We start from the raw sequence: 14258 nt of genomic DNA, 5'->3' as shown, positions 1-14258 counted from the left end.
TGTTGATCCTGGGGATGTGAGTCTGCCAGGCATCTAAATTTATGGAGGCAGTGGTGGTTATCTCAAGGTAGAAGTTACCAAGTGTGGGTGCAGCTGTTTGTCATGTCACCTTCTGAGGATGTGAGCCCAAACTTCTGTGTGCAGTGAGTAGAGAGGTTATGGCTTTTGTAGGCCTCAGGAGGCCCCAGAGCATCTGGTGTCACCAGCTTTTCAGCAGTTCCACTGGATTCCACCCCTATCAGTGTGGTCTTGTATGAGACCAGGAACTGGGTCAGGATCTCATCCTTAGGTGCAGCTGACAGAATCTTCTTCATTTGCATCTTAAAGAGCAGAAATCCTGAAACTTCTGGATGAAAATTCAGAGGCACTGTCTGAAATGACTGTTTCTGAAGCCTCTTCAATGGAGAATGTCTTCTGCAAGATGTTTCTTGTCTCCATTGCTGCAGTATTTGACAGTCATAGTGCATACAGAAACTTGGAAAATGAGCCTATGATAATGAGCCATGCCCTTATGAGAAAAAAGATGGCAAAGTCCACATGGGCGCAGTACTATGGGCACCTTGGCATTGGCCAGGCATGGAACTGTTTTGGGGGCTTGACTTGGATAGGATGCAAGTCTCTCAGAAGTGGGCTGTCCTCTTGGTGTCCTACATAATGACAGGGTCAGTACGCATGCCACCTTGCACCTGCCTTCATGCTTGTCATCACCCAGTGGTCAGTAAGTTTGACACACTGGGATGGCCAGCTGAGAGATGTCATTCAATGTAACTGTACAATCTGGATTCTGTTGTTTAGGGAAACATATGTGCAGAGTTCTGGAAGGAAGTGGGGTGGAAGACTTTCTGGCCAGCCTCGGTAAAAGTATTTTGTAACTTATTTGAGGGTTAAGTCCTCAGCTGCACCCTTCACAATTACGGACACACTAGCATAAAAGTCTTGTATGTGGTTTTTGTAAGGTACCATCTATTTGGAAAGACAGTGTTTCCCAGGAGTCAAATATGGAATCTGGTCCCATAGGTAGTGTGGATAGGGCATTGGCATTAGAATATTGTGCTATTAGCTGATAGTGAACTGAAGAATTTTATTTGCTGAGAAAGATGGCCCAGCACTCTAGTCATCCTGCGATTTTTCTGGAAGGTGATTCTTAGGACTGATCAAGGAAGTTAAATGTTTGTGGTCCATTATGAAGTGGAGGTTTCTGCCATAAAAAATGCTTGAAATTCTTGGATGCCAAATGTGACAGTGTTTCTTTTTTGATTTGTGAAAGACTGATCTTGGATAGAAGTGATGTTTTAGTCACATACGCAAAGGGTTGCTTATTCCCACTTCACTTTTGTGAGAAAGGAAGGGTCATGAGTCATGTTGAAATCACTTGGTGGCCAGGGTAAGGAAGGCATTTCTGTGGGTCATATGTTGCGACAAGGAGTGGACTTTACATAACACTTTAACTTGTGGAAAGTCCTCTTATACTGCTATGACCATTCACTTTTATACCTTTCTTGTGTTCATTATAAAGGCATCTGGGGAACTTGTTGGTATATTCACACAATTTAGTTCATTTTATTGTAGTGTCTGAAACAGCAGATGTAAGTATGCCAGACTCACTCTTGCAGCACCACTGACTAATATGTCATCCAGATAATGGACTGTCTTTGAGATGTTTTGAATTAGTACGTTTAAAAAAATGTTGAAAATTACTGCCTCAATAGCAAATTTGAAAGGCAACCTAATGCATTTGTAAAATCCAAATGGGGTGTTGATGATCATGAATTGCCAAGAATGTTTGTCTAGTTGCAATTGCAAATAAACTCTGGCAGATCAATTTCAGAGAAGTACTATCCACCTAATAGTCATCACATGAGTCCTTCTGTTCTTGAAATTTGAGGAGTTGTGAATTTATAATCCATTAAAAGTCAGTGTAAACAAATAGGGAGTCATTTGGTTTTCATAATACTATCAATAGTGTGGGATATGACTGGTGTACGAATGTCTTGTTGCACATGATGATTTAATTTGGAACTGACAGCTTCTCACATTGCCAATGGCACAGGTGTAACTCTAAAGTAGTGAGATGCTGCAGAAGAATGGAAGCTACAGAAGTATTTGCATACTCTAAGCCTGGTAAAAAAAACTGGTGCATAGTGAATCAAGATCATCAAATGGTACAACTGCTGGTTCAATGTTGATGTCATCTACTGTTTTAAACCAAAAGATGAAAAAGGAATTAGACAGCTGATTTTTTTGGTACAATGCCAGTCTGAACATAGGTTTCCTCTTTTACAATAGAAACTGGTGAACCATTATCAACAAGATATTTTATTAATTGGTTGTTGGTCATTTATGGTAGACAAAACTGCAGCAACTGCTCTGAGAAAGGGGTCACCTTTGGCTGTAATGTGTTTATGCTGCTGGAGCATTATTTGTGTGACCTGGTGCCACTTTTGCAAACTTCAGCCACTTGTCTGTGTTTAGAGCATTGTGCATAGTGCATTCAACTATATGGGTACGGACTGTGCATACGTTTAGCAAAATAATCTGGGAACCTTGCATACTGCTTCCTGCTCTTGCTATGGCAAGGTTGGGCAGTTGAGGAACTACATGAAGACTGTGAGGCAAATACATACCACTGCTGATTTGTTGCTTGAGCTCTGTCCCTAAATGGATGTTGGGGTTTGAATCCTAAGTTGAATGATGAAAGTGAAGACACTTGCTGTGATGTGAATGGCACTGCCAATTTATGAAATGTACCTGATTTTTATCAAAATTTTTCTGCACAGCATTTGATATTTTAGGTAGTTTTACAGGAGATATACTGCTTTTCCCAAAATATGGCTGTGCTGCATCTGGCATTTCACAAGATTTTGCTATTGTTAACACTTTTTCAAGAGAAGAATTTGTTAATTTCAGTGCCTGTGCAACCATATACTTCTTTTTAAGTGTTAACAGCTGTACAATCCAAGCTGTCAGGCAGTGTGGTTGTTGATGGGAGCGACTGTAAAGGAATTTGCAATATGCAGCCGTTCCCGTCAGCCACCACAAAGAGTGTGAACTTGGTTTGTGTGGACAATACCTAACTACTACATCACACTGTAACATTTCAGCAAGGATTGTTTACAGTTTATGGGTGAAGCTTTTGAGACCAGCTGCAGCATATGATTCACGCAACTTCTCATGATGACGAAAAGCGTAGATGCTACAATATGTATTTGCTGCTCATAATGCTTGGATGGCAAACTATGGATTTCAGACAAATCTCAATACTCAGGTTTATCAAGAGGATGTAATTTTTGTAGAAGACACAGTGTTTTGGGGTTAGTAGATAGCGCAGAAAAACTTCCTGTTGAAAAACACTGGTGGCGTTATTTGCCTAAGTCGAGATGCAGACACCTGTAGTAGGATTTTTTTATATGTCCATCCTTCTGATTGAAGGTTTAACAGGTTTCACTTATGCAATAAAATGGAACACCTGCAGCTGTCCTTTTGATGTTGTTTACTATATAGCTACCAGTTTTGGTGGTTCAGTACACCACTTTCAGGCCTTAACTGATGCTGAGGAAATAACTCGAATTGTATACATGATTCCATCAGTGGCCAACATCCAAGAACTTCTTTCTGTAGACTGTAAAAGTGATGTTGTGTCTCCAGCTGTCAAATATCAACTTATTGTGAATCTAAAGGCCAAGTGAGAAAGAATCTGAAGGTCAGGTTAAAAGAAACAAAAATTAGAAAACAAATGGTAAAAAAAAAATTTTGGTATAGACCTGTGGCGCCGATGAGGTCGACACCAGTATCGGTCTGAGCATCATCTTTGAACTAAGCAAAACATTATCTTTGTGTAGTTCCGCCATCCAGTTCATTGTAAGCCTTACTTGTGTAAAGAGGTGAATAAATGAACTCCTGATTATAAGGTGTTGTTTGGTGTATCTCACCCGAGCATCCACCTCACTGGTGACCCCGAGCTGTAACATCTTCTGTTTTTGCCGTTTTACTGTGTCCGCGGCCTCCATGTTTGTTATTTTCGCCTGTATTACATCAACACAACATTCGAACAATGGCTTTGGCCCAACGCCTAATGCTGGATTTTGTGATCAACATGCATCGTGTTGCGGGCAATGTACACCCGCCAGGACTGCAACACGATGCCTCTCACTCATCAATTACACCGATTTCGCCGGACGTTTTCGTGCCTACAACAATAAGTGAGGTTAGGAATGTGCATGACTCCGGCTATCAGACGCCTTTGTTCCCGCCACATGTGCCCTCCCTCATCGATGGTGCAGTTACCTCTTACGGATCTCTGTGCAGTGCGGGATCAATGCCGATTTCTGCCCACGCCTACCTTGGTTCAGCATCAGCACATGCCTTCCTGTTTCAATGCCTTGGCCTGCAACAGGAACAATGGCTTGTTATCTGTGCCTGACGTCCATCTCCGTCCTACTGCTACGCCTCAGTGTGTTGTGCCTCAACATTCACATCCGCACACCGTTATGAGTGAAGTGACTATGAACAGTGAACATCACACATTCCACCCAACGTTCGACATCATTTTCCTCACTGCGCTTCTGGACAGTCCGCACCTCTGCAGCCTCCCTGCAACACAGGTGACTCCGACTCTGATCATACGTCGTGTTTTCCGCGGACTGGCACGTGTTTTCAAACCTTGAACTTTTTCTCACCTGTTGCCCCCGCGCTGGCTCCAGTCGAGCTTCTGCTCCTGTTCTCTGCACATCTTGGTGCCTCATCTGCATTGGTCTTCCGCAACACGTCAATCTGCAACCTCAATTGAGACATTACGGTGTCTCACCCGTGCTGGCCTCCCACGTCGCGACGGATTGCGCTGAACCACAATGCGTCACCTTCACGCTGCCACTCAACCAGCCGTCGTCGCCACATACCCTGGAGACACACTCTCCTGGAATACTGCAGCAACAACAGCTCGTTTCAGGCAGTACCTCAATGAATTCAACTCACCCTGTTCTTCTGAACGTTCTAAAACGCTTATACCGACACTACTTCTGTTCAATCCCGACAGGGCAACCATCTGGTTCAAAATTGCGGACGAAGTGTTCGACCATTTCAAACTCGATGAATCAACCAGATTTCTGTGCCTTTTCACCCACCTGCATGACCAGGAGGACTTGATTGCTGACCGGACTCAGCTACTTGGTACACTCTAGCCAAAAAGACAGTTTGACATCGGCTTGTGCGCTCAACTGAGACAACAATATGGCAAGTGCTCCACGTCGAGCAACTAGGCAATGACGAACCTTCACAACTTTGGAGACGGCTACGGGTCCTGGTCAGCAACGATCTACTCTCTGACAAATCTCTCCTCGCCATCTGGACAGATAAACTACCTCCCCACATCCGCTTTGCTTTGGGCCAGAGGTCTCCCGAACCTGTCAAGCAACGAATGACAATTGCTGACAAACTACATGATGCATCACTGCTCTATTTCGCCAGCCACTGCCTACCTGGCAAGTCTCAGGTTCAGGATCCTCGTTCTGTGGCTGGATGCAGCCAGGGCCGCACTGTACTGACTGTTTCGCTTGCTCCGGGACGCAGTATACAAACAGCTGGGATGTCACCAGCTCTGCCCTCGGTCGTGCCCCCTCCTGCAACCGAACCAGCTGCGGCCACCGAACCTCAGCCACTGCCTCTGGCAATGAACTTTCCGCAGGAAATGCAGCCACACTACCCATACTGTTACTTCCACACACGGTTTGGTGAGGCGGCACGGAACTGCAGACCACCCTGCTACTTCCCAAATGCAAATCACAGGTAGCTCCGGGTGCCGCCTCCTGCACACATCATGACAGGCACCTCCCAGTGCTCCATTCTGTCCGGGAACAATTACGGACGACTTTATATTAAAGACATTTCGTTGGGATACTTTTTCCTAGTGAACACAGGCACCGATGTTTTGCTGCTGCCTATGTCCTTAGTGTCATTGAACATCCACCCTCATCATACTTCACTGTGAGCTGTGAATTCTATTAAACTACAATGCTCGGGTTCAACCTCCCATGTCATCTCACTGTCCGCAAACTGCAAACTCGAGTGGACTTTTTTAGTGTGCAATATTGAGGAACCTATACTAAGCATTGACTTCTTGTGACACCACAAACTTTCACCGGACCTAGTGCGAAACACCGTGTTTTATCACCCGTCCAAAACTCACTTCCCCTGTGCTCCATCGAGCAAACCCCCCCATGACACGTCCGTCCGGGCTCATCTCATCCATACATGCTCAGCTCTGTTGACAATGTTACAAGAAACAATGCACAAGTGCCTTGTCAAGCTTGAAAACGTCGCTCGCCTAGGCAAGGAAAACTTTGAGTTCTCCCTCCGGCTCCACGAAACTCAGCTCCAGCTATTCTACGCAGCAAAGGAATTACAGAGACTGAAGCAAGGACAAAGCAAGATCAGTAAGTGTGCTGAATCTGCTTGTAGTCCCAGCAATTGAGCCTCCGTGTGCTTACCTCCCGCTACCACTCGCAACTGTGCTATCAAGTCTACCATAATATGTACTGACAGTTCCACAGGCTCACACTCTGCTAACACGGCAGCATTTGCCACTCGGCCGGACACGAGTGCGCATGCGCAGCGAACGTCACATGTTCCCTTACTGACAGCTCCTACCCCTCCCTTCGCGGACAGCACCTCAAACTATGCAGCTTTGGCTCCTGCACGCTGCTGTGCGACTGCCACTGACAACACAAACAGTGCACTCGTGCCTAGGCTTCACCCGCGACTGTGCAATACTGCCATCGGTGCTGTCCTTAGCCAGACAGTCAACGGCCAAACTTCGCCTCTGCAGTTCTTCCCGTGCGAGCTCACCAAAATATTTGCAAGTGGTTTGAAAATGTAACATTTGTGAACATCAGCAATTTAGGGAAAAGATATCACACAACACACAGTTCTCATCTAAATGTACTTGGAAAAAACGTAATAGTAAGAAAAATTTTAGAACTAGTAAATAAAATCTCAAATGTGCAGTGTGATAGAAAAGGCATACCTCTCATGGACAGGAAGTGTGTGTTACCTGGAGACTCAAATGTGAAATCTGCTGGCAGTGAAGACCTCTCCAAGACAAATGTGAAATTTTATTAATGCAAATGAACACCCCAAATGTTAACAATTCACAGAAAGGCACAGCAGTTGTGGAACAACAAACACCAGAAATAAGTGAAACAGCAGCAGCACCGTCATTATCATCAGAAGCACCAACAGCAGCAACAAGAACAGCAGCACCAGTAGCAGAACTAACAACAACTGGAGCAGCAACACAGCAATGCTTAAGGAGGAGCCAAAAGAAAAATGCATCTGTGCTATTCAGTGATAATTTTTTATAGTTTCAAGCCAAGAAGAAAATAAAAATGTGAAAAACCAGCCTGCTAACTCACAGATAAGTCACAGCAACATCTTATTTTTAAACATTCATGGTCTTGAAAGTAAAATTGAAATTCTAGAGGAGTCATTGCCACAGAATAAGTATTCTTCCTTATGTCTATCTGAACATGGGCTTAAACCAGAACAAATACAGTACTATGTACCAGAAGGTTATAAACATGGAAACAGTTTTTGCAGATCTCAGTACCGTAATGGTGGTACTGTTATCTATGTTTCAAATGAAATAGAGTGTAGAGTACTAGATCTTAGTTGGGAATGTGTAGAGAAACACTTTGAAATTACCGTGGTCATATGTGATATAATGAAACTTATCATAGTATGTATCTATCATTCCCCTGACTCAGATGATAAAATTTTCTTAGATAATTTAGACAGTGTACTGTGCTACATAACAAAGTTGAAACAATATGTAACTGTAACTGGGGGACACTTTAATTCAAGCTTTGATGTAAGCTTACACACTACTTAACCTAAATTAAACAAACTTATGCTAAGGACAACACACACACCCATACCTGAGGGAGGACTCAAACCTCCGACGGGAGGAGCCGCGCGAACCATGATAAGGCCCCTCACACCGCACGGCTACAGCGGGCTTAATTTAAAGTTATTTGTGCATTGCCTTGTAAAACACTGCACCAGGCAAAATGATACCAAACTATGAATGCTGTTCTCGATCACAGGATGAGTTGGTTGACGTTTGTAAGCAGCTGAAAACTGCCCTGATTACTGTCAAACGATCAGTAGCTGCTCCAAATCAATGTGTTGGAAGAGCTCCTGAGAGTTGTGTGCCTCTGATACTGGTACCAGAGATACCTCAAGTACTATCCTCTTCTGCAGATCCTGTCTCCTCCGTATAATGTACGGTATCTGTTCTTACACATTCAGTTGACTGCAAGTGGCATGTCAATGATAGATTTATGCATTCTATACAGGGTGGATTGGGACCAGAGAAGACTCACGGTGTTGTACCAATTGGTCTAACTAACTAGTTTGAGGTGCTGTCTTTCACTAACAATTGAAACTGAGCCAGTGGGACTCGCTTCATCTGTTTTGGGGAAACCTGTTTCGTCCAGTGTCAAGAGGAGGCAAATACAAGAGTGTATAGGTCTATTAATCGACAGTAGTTCAAACGTATGGTGAATGACAGTACCCCTCATGGAAATAGCAGCGAGGGACAGGAAAGGACATCAGGCGCACTCAGTGTGCATGCCTGGAGGCCTCATTCAACATGTTGAAGGTGCTGCTCCGGAACAAATGATACCCGTCGTCTGGGCTCTGACTTCATACTTGGGTCATTCCAGCCACTGGCAGAGAAGATTGAGACCAGTCTTGTGCATGAAGTTTCAACGAAGCTCACTATTTGCAACGTTGTCCCCAGAACTGAGTCAAGTGGATGGACTGAACCAGAGACTTTGAAGGTTTTGTAACAAACTAGACTGCGAATTCTTGGACTTGCACCATAAAATTTGAGAACTGTAGGGGCCCCTGAAATGGGTCAGGTGTGCACTACACATCACAGGCTGCTATTCAGGTAGCTGACTGTGTGTGGGGTGCACACATAGGTGTTTTAGATTAGGCAACTCTCCATCCAATCCAAAATAAAATATCTTGAAACTTTCAGCGTAAGGCAGGAACATGTAGAGGAACTATGGATCAGTTTTAAAAATATAGTTAACCAAACACTGGATACATATATACCCAGTAGAATAGCTCATAATGGAAGGGACACCCCATACCATACTGTCACTGTAAAGAACTTCTCGAGAAACAGAGATTACTGCATAATATGTGTAAAACAAATCACAGGGCTGTAGATAGAGAAATGCCGAAAGAAACAAGTTTGGCTGCCAAGAGAGCAATCCCTGAAGCCTTCAATGACTACCACAGCAGAATATTGTCAAATGATCTTCCACAAAAGCTAAATAAATTCTTGTCATATGTAAAGGCTGTTAGGGGCCCAAAGTTAGTGTCCAGTCCCTAGTGAATGAGATGGGAACTGAAATTGAGGTTATCAAAGCAATAGGTGAAATGCATAACTCTGTTTTCAATTTTTCCATTACAAACGAAAACAGGGGGAGAAGATGCCCAGTATAATTCTCCTACCATTGAAAATATGAATGGAATAAGAATTAGTGTCAGTGGTGTTGAGAGACAGCTTTAAAATTGAACAAGACTCCAGGGCCCAATGGTACCTCTGACAGATTGTATATTTAACTTGTGACTGAATTAGCTTGTCTTCTAACTATGATCTGTCATAGATCCCTCGAACAAAAAACTGTGCCCAGTTCTTGCTAACAGACACAGGTCACTTCCATCTACAAGAAAGGTAGTAGAAGTGATCCACAAAACTACTGTCCAATATCCTTAACATCGATTTGTTGTAGAATCTTAGAAAGTATTCTAAGCTCAAACACAATGATATATCTTGAATAGAATGATCTCCTACATGTCAACCAGCCTGGATTTCAAAAACAACGATCATGTGAAACCCAAATAGCACTTCTGCCACATGACATATTGAAAGCTTTGCATCGAGGCAATCAGATAGATGCAGTATTTCTTGATTTATGAAAAGCATTTAACTCAGTATCGCACCTATGCTTATTGTCAAAAGTATAATCATAAGGGACATCAAGTTAAATTTGTGACTGGCTTGACTTTTTGGTACAGAGGACGCAACATGTTATCTTGGATGGAAATCCATCATCAGATGTGGAAGTAACTTCAGGTGTGCCCAGGAAAGTGTGTTGGGATCCTTGTTGTTTATGTTGTATACTAATGGTCTTGATGACAATATTAAAAGCAACCTTGTGCGTTTTGCAGATGAAGCAATTATCTGTAATGAAATAATCTACCTGAAAGCAGCTGTGTAAATATTCAGTCAGATCTTCATAAGATTTCTAAGTGGTGCAAAGATTGAGAACCTGATTGAAATGTTCAGTAATGTAAAACTGTGCACTTCACAAAATGAAAAAAACATAGATCTTATGACTAAATACCAGTGAGCCACTGTTGCAACAGCAAACTCATACAAATATCTGGGTGGTACACTTTGCAGGGATATGAAATGGAATGAACACAGAGGCTCAGTTGTGGGTAAAGCAGGTGGTTTAGTGGTAGAACAGTGGGCAAGTATGATCAGTCTAGAAACAAGTTTTACGAATCACTCATATGACCAGTTTTATAACATTGCTCAAGTTTGTGGGACCCGTACCAAACAGGACTAACAGGGTATATCGAAATTATACAGCGAAAGGCAGCACAAATGGTCACAAGTTTATTTATTCCATGGGGGAATGTCGCAGAGATAGTGAAGGAATTGAACTGAAAGACTCTTGAAGACAGATGTAAACTATCCTGAGAAAGTCTATTAACAATGTTTGAAGAAATAGCTTTAAGTGATTACTTTAGGAATATACTACAATCCCCTCAATATCGCTGACATGTGAATTGTGAGAATAAGAGTATAATAATTGCTGCATGGACAGAGGCATTCAAATACTCTTTCTGCCTGCACTCCATATGCGACTGGAATGGGAAGAAACACTAATACCAGGTAGAATGGGACATACCCTCCGCCCTCAGTTTCAATTGTTAGTGAAAGACAGCACCTCAAACTAGTTAGTTAGACCAATTGGTACAACACCCTGAGTCTTCTCTGGTCCCAATCCACCCTGTATAGAACGCATAGATCTATCATTGACACCTCATGGTAGTTTGCATAATATAAATGCAGATGTAGAAGTAGATTACAACAACGTATTTTTCAAGCTCAATGTGATGTAAACAGGCCTAACAGAGAATAGTACTTTTAGGGCAAAGCAATAAAAGAAACTGATTTAAAACGAGTATAGCATATGAAATTGAAAAGTGAACATACGCACATATGGGTGTAGCACCTGACATGTAGCAATTGCCATGATATATACACGGGCGTAGCAGTGAAAAGGTTAATGGCAGAAGTAAGTATGTAACATGTTTGCATTAAGTAAGCCACTTGTATCCAAATAAAAATTCTTTTCTTTATCAGAAAAAAATTTTTCAGCTTACGTACAAATTCATCTTAGCTTTCTGTTAGAAATTTAATATTACTGGATAGATGATCAAAGATTTTGTGTGCAACAGAGCTCATACCTTTCTGAGCTAAAATCTACTTTAATGAAAAGTAATTAAAGTCATTTTTCTCTTCTAATATTGTTGTTACTGATGCCATTATTCCATCTGAACTGTAGTGGATTATTTACCACAGACCTCAAGATGGAAAATATCTACTGTGATACTGTAGTTAAAATGTACACAACAGCTATACACATTATTCTTGTGGCTCATTTTTGTGTAGTGAAGAGTTTGTGTCTTAAAGAGAGGTACTGTAATATACAGTTCCATATGAATAGAAATAAGCAAAGTCTGTCAACATACTGATTTGTATCTTTCCAAGGATTACAACTGTATGACGTATAAAGTGTCTGACCTGAGTTCTTTAAGAAGCTCATATGTTTTTTTTTTTACCAACTTAAATTCTCATCAATACTAGCTAAACATTAGACATGGAAAGATTGTATGATGATGTAAATGAAAATTTAATTTAATGGCGGACTGGAACCTGATAGTAGGAAAATGGATACGAGAAAAAATAGTAGAAGACTATGGATTGGGGAAAGGAATTGAAGAGAAAATTGCATTGTACAATTTTGCACAGAGGAGAAATTAACTGTGGGAAATATTTGGAGTAAAATTCATGGAAGAAGGGAAAATTTAAGGCTATGCTAGAAGGACAGGCAAATGGAAAATGAGGTGGTGTATTTGTTGCAGCAGGCAAAAAACTCAAATCCACTGAGACAGAAATTGAACCTGCATGTGATATTGTTTGGGCAAGATTCAGTATCAGAGGTGGGCATAAAATGTTGTCTGGATCCTTCTATTGCCCACCAAATTCTTCTCTTGATGTAACTGAAAACTATAGAGAAAACTTCAGTTTGCATGTATGTAAGTTTCCCAGGCACACTGTAATTGTCGGTTGAGACTTTAATAATCCAACAATCAACTGGGAAAACTGCAATTTTGTTAGTGGTGAGTGTGGTAAGGGATCCTATGAAAAAATGCTAAATGCTTTCTCTGAAAACTATCTAGAACGGATAATTTGGAACTCCACTCATGATGAAAATACATTGGATCTGATAGCAACAAACAGATCTGACCTTTTTAAGGATGTCCACACCAAAACTGGTATCAGTAACCATGACGCTGTTGTGGCTACAATGATTGCCAAAGTACAAAGGAAAACTAAAACAAAGAGAAGGATATAGATGTTCAATAAACTAGATAAAAAATCAGCAGTGTTGTTTCTCAATGAGGAATTTGAAACTTTCAGCACAGGGCAGGAGCATGTAGAGGAACTAGGGCTCAAGTTTAAAAATACAGTTGACCATACACTGGATCGATATATACCCAGTGGAACAATGCATAATGGAAGGGACACTCCATGGTATACCATCACTGTAAAGAAACTTCTAAAGAAGCAGGGTCTACTGCATAATAGGTGTAAAACAAATAACAGGACTATAGAGGTAGAAATGCTGAATGAAATATATGTGGCTCCCAAGAGAGCAATCCCTGAAGCCTTCAATGACTGTTGTTGTTGTTGTTGTTGTTGTTGTTGTGGTCTTCAGTCCTGAGACTGGTTTGATGCAGCTCTCCATGCTACTCTAACCTGTGCAAGCTTCAATGACTTCCATAGCAGAATATTGTAAATGATCTTCCACAAAAGCTAAATAAATTCTTGTCTTACATAAAGGCTGTTAGGGGACCAAAGTTGGCTTCCAGTCCTTAGTGAATGAGATGGGAACTGAAATTGAGGGTAACAAAGCAAAAGCTGAAATGCATAACTCTGTTTTCAGATGTTGCTTTACAAAGAAAACCCCAAAAGTGTTACTTGAGTGTAACCCTCATACCACTGAAAAGATGAGTGACATAAATATTACTGTCAGTGGTTTTGAGAGACAGCTGAAATCATTAAAACTGAACGTAGCTCCAGCACTCCATGGAATCTGTGTCTGGTTCTATTGTGACTCTACAGGTGACTTAGTCCCCCTTCTAACTATAATCTATCATAGATCCCTCAAACAAAAAACTGTGCCCAGTAGTTGGAAGAAAGCACAGGTCACTCTCTTCTACAAAACTGGTAGTAGAAGAGATCCACAAAACTGCTGTCCAATGTCCTTGACATAAGTTTGTTGAATCTTAGATTTTAGAACATATTTTGAGCTCAATCATAATGAGATATCTCGAAGAAAATGACCTCCTGCATGCCAACCAACCAGGATTCCAAAAACAGTGATCATGTGAAATTGAAATCGCACTTTTATCACATGACATACTGAAAATTTTGGATCAGTGCAGTCAGGTCGATGGAGTATTTCTTCATTGCCAAAATGCATTTGATCCAGTAATCCATGCTCATTGTCAAATGTACAATCATATGAGGTAACAAGTGAATTGTGGCACTGCACTGAGGACCTTTTGATAAGGAGGATAGAGACTATTATCTTGCATGTAGAGTCATCAACAAATGAGAAGTAAATTCAGGTGTGTCGCACAGAAGTGTGTAGGGACCATTGCTATTCACGTTGTATACTGATGACCTTGGTGACAACATTAATAGTAATGTCAGACTTTTTGCAGATGATGCAAAAGTCCCACACTAAATAGGACTAACAGGGGATATTGAATATATACAAAGAAAGGCAGTACAAATGGTCAAAGGTTTGTCTGATGTGTGTGAGAGTGTCACAAGATGCTAAAGAAACTGAACTGGCATACTCTTGAAGACAGATGTAAACTGT

Source organism: Schistocerca piceifrons, chromosome 2 (genome assembly GCF_021461385.2).
Source record: "Schistocerca piceifrons isolate TAMUIC-IGC-003096 chromosome 2, iqSchPice1.1, whole genome shotgun sequence".
Taxonomy (NCBI): Eukaryota; Metazoa; Arthropoda; class Insecta; order Orthoptera; family Acrididae; genus Schistocerca; species Schistocerca piceifrons.
This window is presented reverse-complemented; position numbering follows the sequence as displayed.